The 20,343-nt window shown below is 39.7% G+C and overlaps 1 long non-coding RNA gene across 1 annotated transcript in view; it reads left to right on the top strand.

Moving 5' to 3' along the window:
* LOC103883150 overlaps positions 1-20,343 on the top strand; it is a 57,576-nt gene that overhangs the window by 28,165 nt on the left and 9,068 nt on the right. The window contains exons 3-8 of the long non-coding RNA XR_004183179.1: positions 3,028-3,094; positions 5,115-5,168; positions 7,801-7,915; positions 8,293-8,470; positions 12,289-13,733; positions 13,846-14,345. This is a non-coding gene — a long non-coding RNA (uncharacterized LOC103883150). The remainder of the gene's footprint in view (positions 1-3,027; positions 3,095-5,114; positions 5,169-7,800; positions 7,916-8,292; positions 8,471-12,288; positions 13,734-13,845; positions 14,346-20,343) is intronic.

Genomic DNA, 20,343 nt, shown 5'->3' on the forward strand with positions numbered 1-20,343 from the left:
AACAGATTTTGTTTAAAAAAAAATTTATGCATGCACCCAGTATGTGACCCAATCTACTCCCAGGTATTGTCACTAAAAAAATCAAAGCAGGCTGGGTGTGGTGGCTCATGCCTATAATCCTAGCACTTTGGGAGGCCGAGGCGGGTGGATTGTCTGACTTCAGTAGTTCCAGACCAGCCTGGGCAACACGGTAAAAGCCGTCTCTACCAAAATACAAAAAATTAGCCAGGCATGGCAGTGTGCACCTGTAGTCTCAGCTACTCGGGAGGCTAAGGCAGGAGAACTGCTTGAACCTGGGAGGCAGAGGTTGCAGTGAGCCAAGATGACACCACTGCACTCTAGCCTAGGCAACAGAGCAAGACTCCATCTCCAAAAAAAAAAAAAAAAAAAAAAAAAGATCAAAGCATTTGTCCATACGAAGAATTTTACAGGAATGTCTATAGAAGCTTAATTTATACTAGGCAAAATGTGGGAACCATCCCAATGTGCATTCATATGTTAATAAATAAGCAAAACAGTGATGAATTATGGATACATACAACAAGGTGGCTAACATTCAAAATAATTATTCTGAGTGAAAGAAGCCGGATTCCCCAAAAGAGAGAATGGTATTCTAGAAAATGTGAGATAACCTACAGTGACAGGAAACAGACCAGTGATTGCCTAGGGCTGGGCTTTGGGAGGTGTAGGACGGAGGCATAACAAAGGACATTTTTAGAGATGAAAGATATGTCCTTTACCTTGATATGGTGATGTTGACCTGGGTATATGCACATGTCAGAACTTATCAAATTGTGTACTTTAAATATATATAGCATCTTAGTCCATTTTATGCTGCTACAACAGAATTCCACAAACTGGGTGACTGATAATAAACAGAAAGTTATTTGGCTCATGGTTCTGGAGGCTGGGAAGTCCAAGAGCATCCAAAAATGTTAAAGAAGTCCAAAGGCATCGAGTGAGCATTTTTGTGCTGCATCATCCCACTGAGAAAGGCAGAAGGGCAAAGAGCACACAAGAGAGCAAGAGGGGACCAAACTCACTTTTATAAAAGCTCACTCACCAGGTAACAAATCTACTCCTGGGTTAACAACATTAATCCATTCATGAGGGCAGATTGCTCATGACCAATTGCCTCTTATTAGGCCCCAGCTCCCAACACTGTTGCAGTGGAGATTAAGTTTCCCACACATGAGCTTTGGGGGACACATTCAAACCATAGCAAGCAGCTTATTGCATGTCAGTTATACCTCAATGAAGCTATGTGTGTGTGTTTTAGAGTACAGGATTAGATATCCTGCCTGTCAACCTCCAGAACTACTGTGGCATTGTTCGGTTTTCAAAACTGATCCTCAGGCATCCACTGATTTTCTGAATCCCCAGTATTAATCCCATAAATTATACCTTTTCTTAAAAAATACATGCAATTGGGAGAAAGGGAAACACTCTGGCAGTTATGATACATAGCAATTAGAGAAATGTGTCATAGTTCTTGGAACTGTGGGATAGAGGCGTAATGTGTGTTTGCTTTAGGCAACTCTGGGCTGGCTGAGTCCCTTGTGCCCTTAACCTTGTCCATTCATTATTTATTTCCCAGTTATCCTCTGCCTCTTCCTGCTATATAATGAGCAAAACTTGGTCTGGTTTGATCACGTCTGCATTTACAATAGAACAATAAACACCACATAGGAGGTGCTCATCACATCTTCCTTAAACAAATGATTGAGATTTATTGCTCCTATATAGAGTGTATATCCAGATATTTGATAATGCTATTGGTAAAAGTTCCCCCAAGCCATCATAATTTCACTGATTTCAAGACTCTCTCATTTTTAAACCATTTGTAGATTTTGTTAAAACAACCACAAGCTACCTAGCCCTAAAACTTTACTTTCTGTATCAGACAATGCCCCTATTTGTCCTTCATTCACACTCTTATGTAACCGAATGAGGAAGAGTCTTATAATATATTTCTTGTTTAGAAAAGCCAAATTCTTAATTTTTTCACAGTCAGGCAATGAAATCTGACCTGTGAAACTCTGCAGTGACGTAGCAACAGAGATAGAGGATTGACTCAGGTTAACCTCTCTGGGCTGATCCATGTAAGCTGCTTGGAGCAGGAGTGCAGTTAAATGAAAATGGATTCACGAATATGCCTACTGCTTGCTCAAATAACAAAAATTAAACACTTAAACAATAAGTCATTTTCCCAGAGAGTAGTTTTGCAAGAGAGATTGAGTGGTGGAAAACTGATGAATTCTTCACTAGAGCCTTTTCCTGGAGAGACACAGCTCACCATCTTGGGGGTGTGGAACAGAAATATGAAACCTGGGCACTTGTTGAAAGGGAGGGTTGTCTTAGTAACAACATTCTCTAAATTGTGCCTTAAGCATTGACATGGTAATCAAAGCCAGTCATTTAGTACTTATTATAAGTGGCTCAGAAGCTGACAATTTTTACATGCTTTGGCAACAATTTATGATATTTAATCATGTTCACTTTGTTCATGTTTACTTTGAACATGAACACTGCCTTGGTAGTCATTTATTCCCCCTGAAAAATGGGTCCCATGTATTCCAGTGGACTTTCAAATTTAGCCTTCCTGAGGTGGGGAGTGGGCAAAAGGGCATTCCTTGACATCCATCTTTTATTTTATTGAATACTCAGGGACCTATCCTGTAAAAAGATTCAGACTTTTCTCAGTCTGTGTTCAGTTTGAATTGAAGGCCCACTGTCTGCAGTCGATTCAACTTAACAAATTTGTTGTTATCTTCTGGGCATTGTGAGACATATAACTGAATAAAAATAGCTTCCCTAAGGTCATTTGTAATGGGTACAGTAGATTGACCCTCAAAATCAGTCTGCCTCATTTATTGGAAGGTCATGAAACCCTTTAGTGGGTCAAGATCAGAGTGATTTAAAATAAAATAGAAACCATTTCCCAATGTGTACCTATATAAAAACATCAGTTTGTGCACCTTAAATATATATTAATAGAATTCCTCTTTATCAATTATATTTCAATAGGTTGAAATTTTTAAAAAATGAAATAGAACCATAAAGAAAGTATCAGAACACATTGCACTTAGTAAAGGTAAGTAATGTCTTATAAAAATTTTATTTCATGTACTCATATATGTGTGCTTCTACTGGGTGTGATAAAATATGCATTTCCTATAGTGGCATGGGGTCAAAATATTTGAAAGAAACTGTTACCCCGTGCCTTTCTGAGTTGCCTGACTCCCTTGTACCTGGAGTTCTGGACAGGACTTAAGTTCAGCCAATCTAATGTACAGTACTTGCATGAGATTTGGAAAGTGTGATGGTTAATTTTATGTGCCCAGATATTTGATCGATCATTATTCTGAGGCTGGGAGCAGTGGCTCACCCCAGTAATCCCAGCACTTTGGGAGGACAAGGTGGGTGGATTGCTTGAGCTTAGGAGTTCAAGATCAGCCTGGGCAACATGGCAAAACCCTGTCTCTACCAAAAACACAAAAATTTAGCTGGGTGTCGTGGCATGCACCTGTGGTCTCAGCTACCCAGGAGGCTGAGGTGGGAGGATTACCTGGGCCAGGCAGGCAGAGGTTGCAGTAAGTCAAAATCTCACCACTGTGCTCCAGCCTGGGTGACAGTGAGATCCCATCTCAACAAGCAAACAGCAACGAAAAAAACTCCATCATTCTGAGTGCTCCTGTGAGGGTGTTTTTGGATGAGATTAACATTTTTATCAGTAGACAATAAAGCAGACTGCGCTCCCTAATGTGGATGGGCTCATGCAGTCAGCTGAAGCCTGAATAGAACAAAATGGCTGATCCTTTCATGAGTAACAGGAAATTCCTACTGCATGACTTCTTTCAAACGAGGACCTCAATTTTTTTCTGTCTTTGGACTCAAACTGAAACATTGGCTCTGACTAATGAAAGGTGTATCTCTTGGTTATATTGCTGTTTCTGGCAAGCATAATGTGGTAGGCAGAATTCTGAAAATAGCCCCCAAGTTTCCATACCCTAATCCCAGAACATATGATTATGAAGAGACACTACTGCTGTGATCATATTGTTATCTGGCATAGTTGATTTAAAATAGAGAGATGATCTGGGCAGATCTAATCTCATCACATGAACCCATTTTAAAGGAAGGAATTTTCTCTGACTGAAGGCAGTAAAGAAAGTCAGAGAGATTAGTGTTGGGGGGCTGGGGAATCCCATATGAGGGATCTTGCTGCCAGCTGTGGTGCTGTGAGAGGATCTGTGGAAAAGCCCATGCAAGGGAGTGGCCTGTAGAAAGACCTTAGTCCTACAATAGCAAGGAACTGAATTCTGCCAAACTTGAATGAGCTTGGAAGTAGATTCTTCCACAGAGCCTACAGATAAGAACCCAGCCTGCTGCACCTTGACTCTCTGCTTAGCGCAGAGAACCCAACCAAGCCCACCTGGACTTTTGACCTGTAGAAGTGAGACAATACATGGGTATTGTTTTAAGTCATTAAAGTTTGTGGTAATTTATTACACAGCAATGGAAAACAAGGCACATGGTCACAGAGGTGTGTTTTTCTGCAGCAGCATTAGCAGAGATTCTAGGGGCCAGTCATTGGTATCAAGAGGCAGGTGTAGGGCACCTGTCTGCGCTCATGCAGAGCTAGCAGTTATAGCGGCTCTGAAGCCAACAGCTCCAGTGGCCACCATCTTGTTTGTAGCCCTCCCATTGTGGAAGAGATCCAGGTTACAATGGCAGGACAATTTTGAGTGGGGTTGTTCTGGGATTCCAGTGGGGACAATTCTGAGTGGGATTGTTCTGGGATTCCAGGGGGCACAGCCTAGAGCCCATTTATTCAGTCCTTTGAAAGATGTTATCAGCATCTAATTCCTCATATTAAATCACTTGCTGCTTAAATATAAAGTGATTTCTGTTATATACTGCTGAACCTTGGCTATTACATCTCTAATTCTTTCCTACTTGTTTTATACAAAGACTTCTGTCAGCTTATTTAAATCTCTGAAGCATTGAGCACCTCTTACTTCCTGAAAATCCTCTTTTCGTTTTGACAACACCTCACTTTCCTAGTTTCTCTTACACATTTTCCTGTATTCATTTTCATTTCATTTTCCCAGTTCCTTTTCATTTAAAACACAGGTATTGAGCATCTACTGGGTTGAAGATTCTAGGTGAGTAAAGTGCAAGAGCCCCATCCAAGAACTGATCATGGATCTTGTCCTCCTGAGACTTGCCAGAATGTAAACAAGTAACTATAGTGATGTGATAAAATCTGTACTAGAGGTGGGTAAGGTATACTCTGGAAGCCCAAAGGAGAAAAGATATTACTCTTTCTGGGGCGGTTAGGGAGGGATTCACAAAAAGGTAGAACTTAAGGCTAGTCTAGATGCAGGAGAAGATATGTTTCAGATTGAAAGGACATTCCAGGCAAAAGGAACAAAGAGGACAAAGAAATGAAAGTTTGAATATGTGGCATATTAAAGGAATAGCAAAGAGGCTGGATTTCTATGGCTGGATTTCTGAGTGCAGATGGAAGATTGGCAGAGAAATGAAGTGAAGATTGGTATAGAAGGTGACATGTGGGCTGGATCCTAGAAATAGAATTTATTGGAGATAGTTATCTTACTAAACCTCTTTACTTTTGCTCATTATCCATTCTATTCAGATAAAGTAAGAACGCGTTAGTTTGACTAAAAATGTCTAGCATTGCTTTCATCCCAATCTCCTCTCCCCTACCATTCATTCACTCATTTGCTCATTCAGTCGTTTAGGCAGAGAGGTGGTGGAGGACAGATCATGTGAGATGCAAAGGTCATTGAAAGATTTGGGCTTTTAGTCCAGGTGAGATGCTAAGACAGTTGAGTGGTCTGATCTAATTTATATTCAAAAAGAATTACTCTAGTTACTGTCTGGAGAGTAGAATGGGGTGAGAGGTATGAGCTTAATCAAAGAGACAGATAAAGAGGGCATTGTAATAATCTAGAAATGTCCTTGGCTTGAATAAGGTTGGAAGTGGTGGAGATGATGAGAAGGGTTATGATTCTGCGTATGTTTTGAAGGTAGAGATAATAGGATTTGCTGGTGGACTGAATGTGGGATCTGAGAGGGAAAAAAAAAAGAGGAATCAAGGATGATGTCTGGGCACAGTAGCTCACACTTGTAATCCCAGCAGTTTAGGAGGCTGAAGTGGGCGGATCACTTGAGCTCAGGAGTTTGAGACCAGCCTGAGCAACATGGTGAAACCCTGTTTCTACCACAAATACAAAAAAAAATTAACTGGGTGTCGTGGCATGCGCCTATAGTCCCAGAAACTACTTGGAAGGCTGAAGTGGGAGGATTGCTTGAGCCTGGGAGGTAGAGGTAGCAGTGAACCAAGATCACACCACTGCCCTCCAGCCTGGGCGACAGAGTGATTCCCAGTCTCAAAAAAAAAAAAAAAAAAAAAAAAAAGGAGGACACTAAGTTTTTTGGGCTGAGTCACAGAATGGGGATAGTTTACATTTACTGTTAGACATCATAGGAAGGTGGGTTTTAGGGAAAATATTAGGAGTTGGTGTTTTAACTTGGTGATTTTGAGATGCCTATCATACACATCCAAGCTCCATTTTGGGTATACAGTTGGATATAGGAGTCTGGAGTTCAGAGGGGAGGTTTAGGTGGGAATCATCCAGTGTTTTATATGGTACTTAAAGCTATGAGATTGAATGAAATCACCTATAGAGTGAGAGCAGTAGATGAAGAAGAAAAGTATAAGAACTGAGTCCTAGGAAAGATGCAGAGAAACCAGCCAAGGAAACTGGAGTGGGTGGAGAAACTCAAGGAGGAGGAGAAAGAGAACTATCAGGAGGGAATCAATTCCTGAAGTCAAGTGACGAACAAGTTTCAAGGAGAGAGAGACCAAATGGGTCAAACACTGATGGCAGGTCATGTAGGATGAAGTCAAAGGAATGGTGATGGGTTTCACAATGTAGAGATCATCAACCTGTGACAGAAGCAGTGTCAGCAGTGTTGAGGAAAAGCTTAATTGGAGTGAATTCAACAGAGAATTGGAGACAGGCACTATAGACAGTGCCTCGCCCACTGCCTCAAGTCTAGTGTTCAAAGAGTTAGTGCAGAGAGGGATTCAGAGTGCATCTGTATTAACCTTGGTGAGAGCAGAATACATGGGAATAGATGAGGTGGGATGGTAGATGTGCCGGTGGGTGATTTTGCAAGTTCTCTTCTCACTGATACAATTTTCTCCATGAAATAGTAAGCAAAGTTATCAGATGCAGACTGATGAAGGGGTTGGGAGTATTTGGAGGCTTGCAGAGAAAGAAGTTGTAATATAGTAGTCTAGGGCTGTGCGTGAGCGAGTGAGTGGCTTAGTGACCTCACTTAAGGTCAGTGGCCTTGAAGTAAGGGAAATGTTTTTTTCCAGTTGTATTTGGGTGTTGATACAGATGAAAGGGGAGTTAAATTGAGCTTCTTACAGTTCCTCACTCCTTTTCCTTTGCACAGGCTGATCCACTTGCCTAGAATGCCCTCTTAACCTTGTTAATTCAACTTCTGACTCAACTGCCACTTACTTAAGCGTATCAGGCAGACTTAATTATTCCCTTCTTGGAACAATGGAGGTACCGTGTGCATCCCTCTATTGTAATAGTTGCCACATTATAATAATTTGCTTTTCTGTCTCCCCAGTTAGTCTAGCCACTCCTTGGGGGTGTTAATTTAGTAACCTCAATTCCTAGCATGGTGTTTGGCCTGTGACTGCCATCCATTAATTGCCTATTGAATTTCATTGAATTGAATTATATGCAGAGAATCAGCAGAAAGAGTTGGCAGGCGGGAGAAGTAGGATCCAGAGAAACAGACAGGGTGACATTTAGAAGTAGGCTTGGCTGCTCTGCAAGGAAGGGAGTGCCCGTCCCTGTGGGTGAGTAGTATAAATGCTTATTCAACTGTAATGGTGGAGTGAAATGGGCCCTTAACCTGAAGTCAGGCTAAAAGTGTAAACTGGGTCAATAATACTTCTTTGGAGTTTTCTTTGAGGATAAAAAGAATTCATAGACCTGGAAGAATTTTGTACAGTTAATGAAAATGTACTATACAATGTAAGATAGTATTTTTGTAACACTGTATGGTAAAATAACAGAAATGTGTTGGATTTATATATTTTATTAGAGCACAGTCTATATAACACAGACAGAGGAAAATGGGTTAAAGAGAAAAAGAAAGATTATAGCTGTAACCTTCTTGTTGAGCTTTCTAGTCTTAAGTCTCTACAGAAGATGTTATCACAGTCTCTTTCAGTTACAGTATGTTCCGGTGCCTGTCATTGTCTGAGCCAAGAACCCTGTCTGACCTACTTTGTTAAGCCAGGTGGTATCATAGACAGACAAAAGTGCCAGCAGATTCTGCAGGAAGTGGAGGATGAGGAACCTGCTGATCTGACAGTCACCATATGACTGGCTGATGTCGTAATGCACAGGTTTGGGAAAGTAGTATTGCTTTCTGGGTACTCAGAAAAGGCCAACCTTCCACAAGATTCCAATACTCAAAGGAACTTTTTAACGCATTGGCAATATTAACAATTCCAAAGCAATAGAGTGTTGGATGCTTGATGCTGAAAGAAAGTAGTATTGCTTTAACGCAGGTTCTGACTTTTACTTGTTCATGTCTACTTGTCTTAGTTCTCTCTTAATTTTTAAGTTTCTTAAGGACAGGGACCATATTTTTTATGTGATATCCTATATCCACACACCTACTACAGTATTTTAGGGGTACCCAATTACCATATGTTGTTGATGGGGTTGTTTTAGCAGATGTCAGGCAGCTTTCATGGTAGCCAGGTACAGTCAGAGCATACAGAGGAAGACAAGAACAGAGATTTTCATCTTATTTTTTTAAGACAGGGCCTTGCTCTGTTGCCCAGGCTGGAGGGCAGTGGTGCAAACATGGCTCACTGCAGCCTCAACCTCCTGGATTCAAGTTATCCTCCTGCCTCAGCCTCCCATGTAGCTGGGACCACAGGCGTGCATGGCCACACTCAACTAATTTTTTGTAGACATGGGTATCTCACTTTGTTGCCCAGTCTGGTCTTGAACTTCTGGGCTTAAGTGATCCTCCTGCCTCAGCCTCTCAAAGTGCTGGGATTACAGACGTGAACCACCATGCCCAGCCAGAGCACAGATATTTTTAATGGTATAACGCACAAATTACTTCAACTGAAACCCTGGGAATATAGGCTCTCTTGCATCAATGACTGTCAGTTTAGCACACTTATTCTACTCTTTCTTCCCAACAATTCAAAATTATCTGTATTTCTGTTTATCTTTCACTCTTAACTTAAAACAATTTACCTTTGAAATAACTGCTCATGAGGGATTTAAACTCATAAAAGAAGCAGCTCTAGAAAACACATGACTATGTGCTTTGAGGTACACCACTAAGGCTTCCTTATTTATTGACTTTGTAGGGTAGATTGGATTATGCCATCATTTATCTGGGAGGATCTTTCAAATGCAAATATATTTCTTGAGCATAGTAGCATGTTAGTTCATTATCATTGCTACGGCATGAATATTTGGTTTGGTTGTTTGGCCCTGCCAAGTCTCACATTGAAATTTGATCCCCAGTGTTGAAGATGGGGCCTGGTGGGAGGTGTTTGGATCATGGGGGTGGATCCCTCAAGAATGGCTAGGTGCAGGAGTGAGTTTGTTCCTGTTCTTAGTTCCCGTAAGAACTGGTTGTTGTAAAGAGCCTGGCACCTTTCTACCCTCTCTCTCTTGCTTCTGCTCTCTTGCCATGCGATCTCTGTGCACAGTCCTGCTGTCACCTTTTTTTAACCTTCCGCCATGAGTGGAAGCAGTCTGAGGCCCTTGCCAGATGCAGATATTGGCCATGCTTCTTATAAGCCTGCAGATCCATGAGCCAAATAAGCCTCTTTTCTTTATAAATTACCCAGTCTCAGGTATTCCTTTATAGCAAGAAAAATGGACCAAGGCAATTATCTAGTGGGAAATCTAGTTTATTCACAGCAGATTTAATTATTAGGTTTTCATTAAGGAAATTAAAAACAGGACAGATTTGTTGTAATGAGAAAAGGCATCATAGCATTCTGAGAGTGGAGTAATACCCACAGAAACACAAAAAATTAGAGCACAAGGCTAGGGACTCAAATCAAGAGTCATCCTGGAAAGCCAAATCAAGGCATCAGAAGAAAGAGCAAAGATAAAGACTGCCTGGTTGGAGAGGGTGCTCCAGTATGAAGAAAACTTCAGAGTTAGGGAGAGGCCAGTTGGTATTCTACAGACTCCCCATCACCACCCCAGACCATTATCTTCCAATTCTCATGCAAAATGCCTTTCCATTTTCCCTTGAGATTCCTGCCTCCATCTGCCTCACTGCATCTACTCAATCCCTGAGTACACTCATTGTTCACTGGACTCTCTGGAACCCCATTCCTACTCTTCCTCTCACTCCGTTCCTGCCTTTGCTGTGGGTAACTTCAGAATCCTGATACAATAGGTTCAATATGCAACTTTAAAGTTCTCTAACTTTTCTGATTCCTACAACCTTAACTTCTAGGTCCCTTTAGCAACCTACTTCCATGGCTGCACTACAATCTGGGCTCAGACATCACCCCAAAAAAGAGATCCAACTCAGGAATCTCAAAGTAAACACCCTAGTTTCTCAAAGGAGCCACCCCGACCACTACCTTACCCCACAATTTCTCTTCTTCAGCATGATGTAGACTTATAGTCTTTCACTTCCTCCCTCTCATTTCTCTCAGTCTTGTCTCTTGTGGCTCCACCTCTCTTCCTAACCCAATCTGTACCCATATGTCACCCTGTGTCAGAGCTTCTTTGTCCTCTGCTGAATCTGCCTTGTGGACCTTGACGAGTTCCATCGTCAACCCCCTCCTCATTCACACTCAGCCCACTGAACTGCTAGAGGAATCATACAGTCACTGGGGTCACTGCCATTATAATTTTATTATTGCCAATGTCAACTAGACCTTTTGGGCTCCTCCCCTTTTCACTCCCCACAGCAGCAATTCCAAATGCCCATCACTCTGCTCAACCTACCTTTATCTTGAGGAATGACTCTTACTTCCTAGATAAGACTTAGACTGCAGACACCTTCCAACTCTCACTTAGCCCCTAACAATGACAACTTTCAACACCCTCCAATGCTCCCACTCAAGGCTAAGAAAAATAAGTGTTTCTTCTCCCACTCAAAACGTATTCATTCATTCAACAATCACTGAGTGCCTATCACATCCTAATAAACACTGTGCTATATGCTGGGGAAACTAGAGAGGAAGATGTAGATCCTACCCATAAGGAGCTTAACATCATGTAGGGGAAACGGATCTGTAAAGGAAAAATAATTTGATGTTCATTAAGGTGTAATGATAGAAATAAACACAGAACATTACAAGATCGTAGGAAGGAAAAGCCACCTAACAGCAGCCTTCATTGGAAGAAGATAAAGTGTTATGAGGGACTTTCTGGATGGAAGGTTGCTTGAACTAATTCTTAAAGAGGGAGTAGGCATTAATTAGGCAAAATTGTGGTAAGAAGGAGATGGGAGAGTTGAGGATTGAAGAGCAGAGAAAAGAGAGATTGAGTATAGGAGGAGATTATAAGTGAAATCATAAAGTTGGAAGTCACAAGTAACCTCAAGCTCCACACATTCCCCCCAGGCTTTTTTGTCCTTTATTCTTTATCCAAGTATATGGCACCCCTACCAATTTGGTCACTAGAAATACAGATTTCTTCAATTCCTCCTGTTTCCTCACCTCTGTCCTTCAACTAATAACTAACTTCTGCTGATACTACCGCATCAATATTTCTTGTGTGCCTGTCCTTTCTCCACCTTTACTCAGGATTAGTGCCACGGTCTCCTAATTGGCCTCACCTCTATACTCCTAGTGACCTTTCTAACATGCACAACTGATTACATCACTGCCCAGCCAAATACTGGCTGTTCCAGGATGATAGAAACGACTTTTGTCATATAGGCACTGCCCCTACCTCTGCAGCCTTATTATTCCCTGGCTATTTGTCATGCCTCAGGAACTATCAGCAATTTCCCCAGTGTGTCTTATTATTTCATGCCTATGTGTCTTCCCCTCAAAAGGCACAAGAACATTTTGATGCAACATCTTAATATGGTCACATTTTAATGCAGTCTAAAGTAGTAATCCAACATTTAGCTAGTCTTTATTTTTCTTTCCTGAATAATGACTGTAATAGACAATCTTAACCCATTCTTCTACCCTTCCCTTTTGATTCTCTCCAGGATGATGATGACACCAATGACCTTCAACTGATTGGCTCCCCGTTTTAATCTCCCATCGGTAGTCTTAAATTATCTGAAGTGTCCTGCTTTAAGTTACATGGTTTCTGCTGCTTCAAATGCCCTTCTATTTTGCTTGTCTTCAGAGGGCAACCCCATTCTCCTTTTATTACCATTGCCACCACATTCCTCTCTCACCTCTCAGGAAATCCTTCCAGTTCTTCGTTTTAGTCCCTGATTACAATCGACCACACCCTCTCTGTGCCATATCTCGAACTTCTATATTCACTCCTATTGACACCTCTTACACTTTTATGTCCCTGCATAGGAAATAATCTCTCTAAGGACAGGGATCATTCATTTTCCTGATTTCCAGCACTTCCTACAGCTTTGGAACAGAACATGTACTCCATTAATTGACACCAATGCATAGGGAGAGCACAGTAAGGACCACAGTAGATCCAGGGGACGAGGTACTGCCCTTCATTAGAAGGGAGGGCCCTTGGTGTGCCCCCATTTGGGAGGAGGGGGCATGGGAGGGCGGACAGTGGTGGGGAGAGAAAATTGGAATCCCATTTATAGTAATGGAATCTCAAAGGAATGCTACTATCTTATTCATATGCTTCCCCATTATATGTATCCTAAGGAAAATAATATTTTTTTCTCTAGTTTTTTAAGGTAATTATACATAGTAAAAATTCATATAGTATAAAAGGATATTCAGTGAAAGTAAAGCTCTGTCCTACCCTATTCTCCATTATTCTTTCCCAGAGGTGACCACTAGTCTCAATTTCTAGTCTTTTCCTTAAAACATTTACGTATAGAAATGCATATTATATATACATTTATAACACACCATGCGAATCTATCTAAATCCAAATCTAACTGTATATCTATATCTATATTTTAAAGTATAGTTGGTAGCATCCTATCATCAAGAGCTCTCTATTTTAGCTCATAAAGACATTATTATTATTTTAGTGCAATAGGAACACATAACTTGAGGTCTACCTTCTTAGCAAATTTTTAAGTGTACATGATAGTGTGACATTATTTGTTAAACTGCTACATTATATTCCTACTATAACTGCATGATATTTAATCAGTTCCCTATTGATAAATATTTAATTTGTTTTGGCTATTACTATTTCAAGCACTGCTGTAATGAAAGTCCTTGCACGTATGTGTATGAATCAGGGTACAGCAGAAGCAGATGGCACATCCCAAGCTTACCTGAAGAGTTTAGTCATGTAGCTACTATTTACACAGGTGCTGGCAGGATGAATGGAACCAGCAATAAATGGCTAAACACTCAGGAACTCCCAACAGCGATAAGCCTTCACCACCCCAGGCATGAAGGGACAAGGGGAGGGAGCAGTGTTACTAGAAGCCAGTGAGACCATGGCTCTGTGGGAGAGAGGCCAACCAAACAGAGCTACAGCCACATGGTGAGGAATGCAGCCAGTACCCAAACTGCAGCCATCAGAGTAGGAGCAAGAGGAATAAATACCCTGACTGCTGTCTCCTCTTGCTCTCTGGTTTTCTGTTGGTTCTTCCCAGCTGCCGAATAGAAGTGGAAGTCAGACGTCAGGGAAGCCCAGGTAATGCAGTCCATGAAGGTCAGTCTGCGGGGTAGAGGGTAGTCAGGGAGAGGAAGGATAAATGGGGAATAATCAGTGTAATATGTTGTTATACAAATGTGTCATTAATCTGGTAGAAATTTTCCTAGAAGTTGAATTGTGGTGTCAGCAGGAAGGACAGAGCTGGCCACATGTCCCTCAATCTCCCCTCCCCTCTTCTTCCCTGGTAATACAATGCAAAGCTGTGCAAATGGCTGCCCAGAATTAAGACTACATTTCCCAGCCTCCTTTGCAGCCAGAGCAGTGGAAGGGGAAGTGTCGCGTGACAGCTTCTGAAAAACTTCTCTGAGAGACAGATGACAAGTGCCTTCTGTCCTCTATTCTTTATTCCTTCTTGTAATTCACATGCTGCCTAGGGCCACACCCTTTTGATGGTGAGTGGGGAGCTGGAAGGAGCCAGGCTCCTGAGGACTTCATGGGGTAAGAGCTGCCCTGCCAGTTAGTTCTAAGCTATATACCTCCAGATTTTATTTGGGAGAGAAATTAACTTTTACCTCATTTAAGCAACAGTTCTTTTCTTTTCTATGTCAAGTACCTAAATCTAATCCTAATGAATATAATGGATATAAAATTTTTGAATTTTTATGGATGTTGTCGAACTTGGTTTATTTATTTTTAATTTAAAAATATCTAGTTGACAAATAAAAAGTATATATATTCAAGGTGTATGACATGCTGATGTGATACACATATATGTACACTGAATACTGATTACTATGATTACTACAGTCAAATTAATTAACACATCCATTACAACCCATAGTTAGCATGTGTGCATGTGTGTGTGGTGGTGTGGAGTTTTAAGTTGAATTTTCCAGACTTTCTGGGTTTGAATCTCAGCTTTTCCATTTACTGGATATGTGATCTTGAACAAGTTTCTTAATCATTTTGTGCCTCAGTGTTCTCATAGTGATAATGATAGAAACTACCTCATTTGGTTGTTATGAGGAGTAAATGAGTTAGAATATCTGAAACACATAGAATGTCTATCTGACATAGCTGATACTCAAAAAAAGTAAGCTATTACTATTATTATTACTAGAATAATATTTAATTGTCCTCCAAAGATGATGTACCAATTAGTCTATTCACTGTCCGGAAGTGTCTCTTTCTCTGCTTTCATCAATACTGTGCATTAGCAAAGGTTTTTGTCCAGTAATCGAATAGTGATGTTTCATTTTATTTTAAATTACCATCTAAAATTTTGAGGTTGAGGTTGAACATCTTTTTATATTTTTTATGCCATTTATATTTCTTTTCTGGTGAATTTTCTATTTGTGTCCTCTGTTCATGAGTTTTTTAAAAAAGACTTCTTGAATGTATAATGAAAATTAGCCTTTTGCATGCTATGGGTGGGGCAAATATTTTCCCATGTTATTATTTGTCTTTTGACTTTATTTTTTCCATACATAAATTTTAACAGAGTAAAACTGATCCTTGTTTTTCATTATAACATCTGAGCTTAATGAGAAAGGTCTTTCTCACCCTGGATTATAAAATAATTCCCCCATGTTTTTCTCTAGAAGTTTATAGATTGGTTTGTATCAAAATATTTTTCCATTTGGAATTTAATTTGGAGTAGGCAGTGAAGAACAAGTTGAAGTAATTCTTCAGAAAGCTTGGTTGGAGGGTTGACAAAAATGAGGTGTCTGACACATAAATCCTGCAGAAGTTGTAGCTGACTGATCTGCACAATAGGTACATTTTAAACAAGTATGCCAGTACACCCTGGCCATCAGGAATGCAGATGTTTGGCGAGCTTCCCTCTTCAGCTTTCTCTTCTTTGTGGAAAACACATGAGTTGTTTGCGATGATATTTTGTATTTCTAGAGTAAGGTCTTGCCAGGTCTAGCATAATTACTTAATCAGTTTGCAAAACTGCCTTTCACACATCATATCACCTGGTTCTCACTTCCAGGTAGTACACAATTTCTTCTTCTGCCAGCAGGGCCACCTTGCTATTCATTCACAGGATAAAGAATAATGCCACAACATTTCATACCTGTGCTAACAATGACCCGTCTGTGGACCTGACAGTCAGGGACTGCCCATGCTTCACAGCCAAGGAGGGATGGAGCCCAGCAAACTGCACCAGGACCTGCCACTGGCTTTCATCTTTGTCTTTTTTCCAGGTAGTTTATGAGAACACAAGCTCTAGAGTAAAACCATGTGACTTTGTACTTCCACTCTGCCGCTTTTGAACTATCAGGCCAAGCGCCAAGTTCACTTTTTGTGCTTTGGTTTCTCATCTGTAAAGTGGGGATTATAACATCGTGTGGGAATTAAATAAATAAATATATGTAAAGTGCTTAAAAATTGCTTGGCAACAAGTGCTTAGTAAATATTAAAAGGGCTTTTCCCCAATCCAGAATATAAAATAATTCCTTTATTTTTTTCCTGGGACTTTACAGATTCATTTATATTAAAAAGTGCATAATATTTATAACAAATGTAATTATAATAAATGTATAATATAATAATTAAAACATTGGTAAGAAAAAAGTATTATAACTTTATGAATAGAATCACTATCATTTGAAGAATGCATTTGCTTCTAAATGTCACCTTTGTCATAACTGAATTTGCATATGTGTTTGGGTCTAGTTCTGGATTCTCTATCAATTCATTCATCTAGCGTAATCACACATGCTTTATAATATGTTTCATTATCTAGTAGGGCTTGCCTAATTCATTATGCTTCCTTTGTAGAAATTTTTTTTTCTGGCTAAGCTTGAATTTTGGTATTTATACAAAAGTCTTAGAACCAGCTGCTCTTATTTTTTGAAAATCAATTAATATTTTATTGGGGTTGCAACAAATTTACATATTCATTTAGAAAGAATTGACAGTCTTACCATATTAGCTTTTCCCATTTAAATTAAAAATGCTCTTCATTTGTATTCAAGCTGCTTTTGTTTTAAAATGTCTCTCGGAAAGTTTTCTGAAAGTCTCCTTTGTGTAGTTACTGCACATTTCTTGTTTATTCCTGTTGTCCTCCCTCTCTCCTTCCTTCCCATCCTTTCCTTTTCTTCCTTCCCTTCTTCCCTTTTTCCTCCTCCTCTTCCTCTTCCTTTTCCTCTTCTGTTATGGTAAATGGCACCAATTCTTTTATTATGTTTTCTAATTACTCCTTGTTTGTGTAGGGAAGAACTATTAATTGTGGCTTTGTGAGTGTGTATCCCACAACTGGATCAGAAAAATGAATGAAAATTGTCTAACCTCACCTCCCTCGTTGCAATTACGTATAATCACCAAATGTTGGGAGGAGATAAACTGAGTCAAGAAAATAGTTGTTTTAGAAGAGCGGCCCCAGAAGAGAGAGGCTAGAGAACAAGTGGGGAGGGAATAATTGTGACTGAGAAAATGACTGACTTTGAATGAAGTGATTGGAGTAACACTCCACAAGCACGTTGATGAGTAACAGTGCAGATCAAAAATGGTTGCATGTGCCCGAAAGTGTACATAGGCAATTCTATGGTGTTTGATGCTTTCTATTACTTTAAATGATTGAATTAAAACTAGTAAATGAAGCATTCTACTCGACAAGATGGATATATAAATCAGACATTATTTGTAAAGCTAATAGCATTAAGAGATAAATACAAGGGCTGGTTTGTTGGGGGGAAAATCCAAAACAAAATTAATAAAATCAAAACTAGGATTTTTTTAAAAAAAATAAACAGAGAAAATTCAAATAAAACTAAAACTGAAGAAGTAAAAGGTGATTACAGTATAAAGCTTTTTATTATTTAAAAATATATGCCAATAAACTAGAACATAAATGATTTTTGATAAAATGTACATAACAAATTTATTATGGAAAAGTAGAAAACTAATTTACAAAAAAAATGGAAGAAATTTATTTAATCAAGGAATTTCCTCCAACAAAGATTCTGGGGTCAGCTATTCAAGTCATTTTTTTAAGATCTGAAAGAGGCCATGTATAAGACCAGGTGCCAGATTGCCTGGTTTGGTTCTATTTCACAAACATTTGATTTTGTTCTTACTCGGTGCCAGGCAAAGTTCTGAGAGTTCACAAATATTAATTTACACATTACTCCTAAAACCCTAGGAGACAGGGATAACTATTATCTTCATTTTACAGATGAGCAAACTGAAGAAGTGAGAGGCTAAAGAACTTGTTATTCAGTGTTACCCAGGTGACATGTGATGGCATGGACAGGTGGCATGAAATAGTGCCCTAAAGCACGTCCTCTAGCACCCAACTACCTGAGTTCAAATCCTGGCTCTCCTATGTTCTAGCAGTATGACCAAGGGCAAGATATTTAATCCTTTTCTGCTTCAGTTTCCATAGATGAAAGACTAAGAAATAAATAAAATAATTATTTGAAGAACTTAGAACAGTATCCAGAACATAGCAAACATTTAATCCTTAAACATATTGCTAGTATTATTGTTATTATTACAGAGACTACATAAAAATACATCATTACAAATTACAAATATAGATGCAAACTGAACTGAATAATGCAATAAAGGAATTACTATGGCCATGGCCAAATTGAGCTTAACTGAGGAATACAAGGATGTTTTATTTGTCACTTTAATATATCCAGTAAGAAAAAAATATGCAAATATATAATGCAGTCATCTCAACAGACCTGTAACACTATTTCTAAAGCAAATAACAAACCTTAGACAACCAAGAACACCAAATTTTTCCTAAACATAATAAAGATTATCAATATTAAATAAGCAGCCAACATCATATCCATGCTAAATTACCTGGAACCAAGGGGAGGGTCTCAATCTCTGAACATAAGCATCACCTGGGGAGCTTTTTAAAATTACTGATGTTTGAGACCTACTCCAGACCCATTCAATCAGAAATCGAGGGGGTTGGGACTCTGGCAACAAAATAGGAATGACTAACCTAGAAGAAAGCTAATTAAAATCAAGAACTAAGTAGGATGCGTACCATGACAACTTTTATGTAACATTATTTTGGAAGTTCTCGTGCATACACCAAAATATGAAATAAATACGACATTGAAATTCTGACCAGGAGGAGAAAAAAAAATCATTTGTATCCAGTGTGATTATGTACTTGGGAAATGCCAGTAAAATAGACTGAAAAACTTGGAAAAATTTTTAAGATAATTTACTCATCTATAAAGATAGCTTTCCAGTGTATCAACGATACAAGTTAGAAGATATAATGATAAATATTTCATTTAGATTAACAAAAAGAACCTAGAAGTAACCAAAAATATGTGGAACTTAGATAAAGGTTACAGTAAAACTTAGTTTTAAGAATTTATCCTGGGTCTGTGGTTTTCAAACTGTGCTTTTGGGAGTCCCAGGACAAAGGTGAGCTGATGTGCAATGACAAATGGATCTAAGAGGACCACAGAACCACTACCCCTGCTTTAATGGAAGCAGCTCTGTTTGTCTTTTTTTCAGTGTTGACCTTCTGCATACAATTGTACTTAAAGGAAGGTTTGGGCTACTAACAACAACTTAATGTTTTTTTTTTTTTTGAGACGGAGTCTTTCTCTGTTGCCCAGGCTGGAGTGCAGGGGCGTGGTCTCGGCTCACTGCAAGCTCCGCCTCCGGGATTCACGCCATTCTCCTGCCGCAGCCTCCCAAGTAGCTGGGACTACAGGCGCCCACCACTGTGCCCGATTAATTTTTTTGTATTTTTGGTACAAACGGGGTTTCACCATGTTAGCCGGGATGGTCTCGATCTCCTGACTTCGTGATCCGCCCGCCTCGGCCTCCCAAAGTGCTGGGATTACAGGCGTGAGCCACTGCGCCTGGCCAACAACAACTTAATGTTTAAAAACCTCTAGCCTAAATAAAGTGTTCCTTAAGAATATCTGGTTCTCTTTGGTATCCATTCAGTCACTTGTTCTATATTTACTGAAGATCCACAATATACAAAATTTACATTTGTTGAGTACCAGCTAGGAGCCACAACTGTGTTAGCTTCTTTATGTATTTTATCTCATTTAGTTTTTGCCAGTACCATCGGTGGAAGGTATTATTTCCATTTTGCAGCTAAGGAATAATGTTCAAAGTAAGGAATTTGCCCAAGTCTCACAAATAATGGTAAAGACAGCTATAATTTGAAAGTATTTCAGCCTGGCTTTAGAGCTGATATCTTTTCCCTACAGACCACATCATTTCTTAGCAAACAGGAAAGAGTGACGGCGTTTGAGATCGTGGTAATAATTGCACTGGTGTTCATGACCCATTGAAACATTGATGAGGATGTTGATGTTGATGGCTGTGGAAAAGAAAATGAAGGAGATGTTGATATGGGTGAAGGTGGTGCATATGGGATGTGTGTGATCTGGTGGCAGAGGTGGAGCTGTTCTCTCTGATGGCTCATCTTTCTGTCATGGCAGGAACCAGAATTGGCTTAGACTCCCTGGGCCAAACACCTTCTGTCCAG

This window comes from Papio anubis, chromosome 4 (genome assembly GCF_008728515.1).
Source record: "Papio anubis isolate 15944 chromosome 4, Panubis1.0, whole genome shotgun sequence".
NCBI lineage: Eukaryota > Metazoa > Chordata > Mammalia > Primates > Cercopithecidae > Papio > Papio anubis.